The sequence below is a fragment of the Pinus tabuliformis genome, chromosome Q, assembly GCF_031772625.1.
Source record: "Pinus tabuliformis cultivar Carrire ecotype Pingquan chromosome Q, CPIR1, whole genome shotgun sequence".
NCBI lineage: Eukaryota > Viridiplantae > Streptophyta > Pinopsida > Pinales > Pinaceae > Pinus > Pinus tabuliformis.
This window is the reverse complement of record NC_142296.1, coordinates 811,302,480-811,307,545: the sequence shown is the minus strand read 5'-3', so window position 1 is coordinate 811,307,545 and position 5,066 is coordinate 811,302,480.

Below are 5,066 nucleotides of genomic sequence, written 5' to 3'. Positions count from 1 at the left end.
GAAGAACCTACAAGTCTTGATGAAGGATTTCTTGATGCGCAACTTTTTGCGGTGCGCGTTGCAGATGAAAACTTTGCAGATATAATCCAATTCCTATCTATAGGTATAGATCCTGAAGGGTATATGACACAACAAAAGAAAGAATTGGTGGTTAGGGGAGCAGATTTCTCTGTCATTGCAGGGAAATTGTATAAAATGGGATCGGATGAAGTTTTGCGCAAGTATGTACCAGACTATGAAAGACAAAGTATCCTTGCTGAAGCACATGGAGGAGTTGCTAGAGGACATTATGCTGGAAGAGCGATTTCACAGAAGATCCTACGAGCTGGGCTATGGTGTCCAATTGTGCACAAGGATTACAAGGAATATTGTAGGGCGTGAAATGTATGTAAAAGGACTAGGAGGACATCGCGAAGGGATGAATTTCCTCTGAACCCACAAGTTTCGTTACAAGAATTCGATAAATGGGAAATAGATTTTGTATGACCTATTCAGTAACCAGGAAAGAAGATAGGAGCACAATACATCATCACGACGACATAATACTTGACCAGGTGGGTTGAGGCGCAGCCCGTGAAGGATTGCAGCATGACTACAACTGCGAAGTTTATATTTGAATACATTTTGTCTAGGTTTGGCTGTCCTAATATTTTTATGAGCAATAGGGGTTCATATTTCCTGAACGAAACAATAGTTGCTTTGCTTGAGGAATTCCAGATGTACCATCCGAAAATCACGCCGTATCATCCTCATAAAAATGGCACAGTTGAAGCCTTTAATAAGATACTGGAGCATGCTTTGACAAAGATCTATAATGCAAATAGGAACGATTGGGATGTGTACATACGAGATGTTCTTTGGGAATATAGAACTACCTCTAAGAAGTTGACTAGAAAGACACCATCTAGGTTGGTTTATGGACAAGAGGCAGTGATTCCAACTGAGTACATTGTGCCCTGTTTGCAGATTGTTGCAGTCACAGAGATGGCCGATCGAGATATCATGGAAGAATGCCTCTTGCAGATACTTGAGTTAGAAGAAGATCGATTCTTGGTAAACTTTCATTAGCAGGTGAAGAAAGCTCGAGAAAAGGCATGGCATGATTGCTATATTAAGCAGCACACCTTTAAAAATGGAGATTTAGTATTGATGTATGATAAAAAGTGTATGAAGTTTCTAGGAAAGTTTCAGATGCATTGGTTGGGACCATACATTGTTAAGAAGGTTATAGATGGAGGTGCAGTTCATCTTGCGAAGTTGAACGGGGAGCTATTTCCAGGGAGAATCAATGGGACTTGGTTTAAGTTTTACAGGGGAAATCCCACCCCTGCGTGATGACTATATCATTGTAGGACTATATTATTACTTTAGGCAGTTGCAAGGAAGTGCAAGACTATAAAATATGCTTCTAGAAGGACAGTTTGGCAAAGAGAATGGGCTACGCAATGATTAGAAGAAAGGCACAGAGGGGAGCTGCGACGAAGGAACTACGCTAGCATGGTGGGTCTCGCGCACCTAGCCAAAAAGTAACCGTTTACAACACTATAGATGATTGGATGGCTATTTTTCAATTGAAGGGAGCGAGGGGGAAGCATTTAAGGAGCATACCTTTGGAGATTAGATACCAAAAGAGAATTAATGAAAGAGATCTGGAGGGAATGGATGAATTTTAACTCAAAATGGGCTATAAATACAATATCCTGCTCCACATTTGAACACTTTGCTTCCATCGAGATTGCCTTGAGATTTTACGCCTTAGTTTGCGCCGAGACGATTGCTGTATGTCTAGACGGGATTGACAAGAGGATACATAAGAAGTTTTCGTAGCAAGGATTTGGGATTGAAGCAGATTTACCTAAGTGGCAGAAGGAACTATTCTGGGAGAATATGACTACAACACCACCAGTCCCTACGACAATGCCTAGATCACTGAGGCCTAAACCCACTACCTTTGTGACAGTAGAGAAGAAGCAAAATAATCCACAACAAGCATCGGTGTGGCAATCGCCTCACAAAAATCCAATGAAGATTAGACATAAGGGTCAGACGAATAAAAGAAAGCAACCGATGAAACCCTTGGATTTGGATGAGGAAGAATTGAATATGGGGGTTGAAGATATTGATGTAGAGGAAGCAGTGCCTGATTACTCAGTTACCACCTTATGTACCCCCTATTAAATCCATTGCCAAAGTGACTAAGGACCCGAACTCGGTGAAATACAAGGTCTTCACACCATTTTTGCTGGAGGACGTACCTATGGAGGAAATTTGTTGGCCTGAGTGCCATTTTTTAAGATGGAAGGTTGGGACCTGGGTGATAATGTGAAGTTCCCACAGTTGGAACCCGACAAATACTCGAAATCAATCTACTATGAGGAGTATAGTGTTACATGGCTTGAGCCAATGAAGTGGGTGGTTGGAATTGAGCGCACGGGATTGCACAACATGTTGTGGGTGCCACACTTTAGCCGCAATGTCATTAATACTATCTGTGTGCATCAATTGCTGGCGTTGGTTCATGATGGGTGCCTTTGGCTGGGAGGGCCCATTCCAATTGACAACATGTTGGTCCATCGAATTACCTTGTTGCCTTATTAGGGCATGAACCCCGTAGACGCTTTTGTGGGAAAATCATAAGAGAAGAAGCTTGTAGATCAAATGAAGAGCGACTTCATATTGGTGAAGAAGTCGCGCGGCTATTCCATTAACTACATATCAAATGAAGCCTACACATATTTTGGTTGGAAAAATAATGCGGAAGTGTCACGCCGATGAAGTGCCCGCTTCAGTAGTATCTCTAGCTGCGCAGTGCAACAAAGGGGTCCAATATAATTGGGCTAAGTATCTCTGGCACGAGTTCTTGAAGGATTTCCGTGAATCCCATGAGGATGGAAAGGCATTCCACTACGCATGGTTACTTCTGTTGATCACATTGGTAGCTTGGAGGACGTCTAAGGAGAGCGAGTTCCCAACACAGGATCTAGATTTGTGCGAGGTTGTGAAATTCGCCTCGCTGTGGGTGATGAAGGATCTTGACTGACTCATGGAAATGGAGATATTCTAGGTATTATTCGAGTCGGAGTTGCAGATGGTGATCAACCAATGACAACGATTGTTACCTAGTTTACATGCGCATTATACAAATATTATAGATTTCAAGGCATATTTTCACAATCTATCCATACACGCAAAGAAGGATGTCATAGAACATGGCATAAGTTTCCATATTTAGTCATGGAAGATGACATTATGGGGGTCATTAGCAAATGGCCAAGTAAGTGGCTCACCCCATCTAATGAAGGTGCATGAACAAGTAAGGCCACATAAGGTGAAACAGAAGTTGCGACAGCAACCAAGAAAGACAAAGAGAAAGAAGCATAGAAGGCTTATACAAAAGAAAAGGCAGCGCAGCAGGAAAATATCTCTACAAAAGAGAAGGAAGCATCGAAAGGAAAGGTTTATGAAAAAGATAAGGAAACACCAAAGGAGAAAGCTATAGTAACATCGCAGGTCACTATTGACCTCGAAGAACCTGAAACAGAGTGCACCAATGTTGAGGTTGAGATTGAAGGTGAAGAGGAAGGGGGCACAGACCTGGACTCCCCCTTCAGTTTCATGAAGAGGTAGAAGCAAAGTTCCACGGGACCTCGCAAGAAGCAGAAGTCCGATAAGTCTATGAGTGTGACACTTTTGGTCCTCATGGAGGGGGGCCATGATGAGATAGGTGATATTGTCTGCTCCACCAATGGGGAAACATCGAGGACTAGTACCACCAGTTATTGGACAAAGTACAGTAGGGCCTGAAGGCATTGCAGATCCAGACAAGGGTGATCCAGGTGAACGTGGGACAAGAGAGCACAGATCAAGTGAGCATGCCGAGAGTTAGTACAGTGGAAATCATGTCCAGGCTATGCCTAGTACCACTACGAGGGGACTCTCTCCAGTTTGAGATAGCCGAAGACTAGGAGTGTGTACAGTTCTGGAAGAATCTGAGTATGAACTTTGCAGCACTACCGATCCAGACCTTACATGAGCGGCACCAAGGAGTTTCCAATGAGCTCCGTGTCTAGGAGAAACGAGCACTATTGATCATTGACGAGGTAAAAACTAACAATCAACAGATTTTTGAAGAGAAAGCGCAGGCCTTGCAGGCCCGCGACGAGGCAATATAGAAAATCAATAGCTAGAGACGACCCTTACCCAAGTGTGCAGTGAGCTGCCTGAGCTCCAAATTCTAGCAGAAGTGGCCTCAATATTGAAAATTAAGAAGTTAGTTGGTGCTGAGAAGGAATACAAGGAGGAAATTGGAAAGGTATGGTTTGAGTTGTAGCTGCAGATTTCAAAGCTTCAACTTAAGTTGCAGCCAACAACTCCTCCCGAAGTCAGAGAGTAGCGGGAGGCTACTATTAAAGAATATATGACTACTCTGGAAGTTGCAGTCAATTGTTTGAGAAAACAAAGGAAATGTGGATCTTGCTATAAGAGGATCCACACTTGTAGAAGATCGAAGTAGACATCCGTGAAAAGAAGCTACAGTTTGACGAGATCAGGGAAACAACGCAGACCTTAGCACCTGTGCAAAGGTTCACCAAACTTCAGGAAGGAAAGTTCATCCAAACCCAGATTGATGAGCTAGATCATAAGGCCTCAATTATATCCTTAAGGACATAGCCCTGCGCTGACGAGGCAAGCCATCTATCACAAACAATCCATAGCAAGTTAAAGGCTCTACAGTAGACGCAAAGAACCATGGGCCTTGTAGTCGAAGGTCCAAACACAAAGAAATTGGTCGAATAGGTTTGTCAGGCCGCTGTGCAGGGAACAACAAACCTTCAAGCATTAAAGATCGAGTTCAATGATCTGCAAGCAAAGCTTGAGGCAACACTAGGAGAGTGACTCAGGAGGAGTCACGACTTTGTGTTGGGGGCCCGTTGGGACGGGGTCCCCTGTGTCAAATTTTGTTAAATATTGTAAAGTATCTACATTTTGAGGAGCGAAGTGCGAGTAGTGCAGGCCGATAAGAGTCAAAGGGGATTTTAGAAGGTCAAATCCCCTTAGTTTATTAA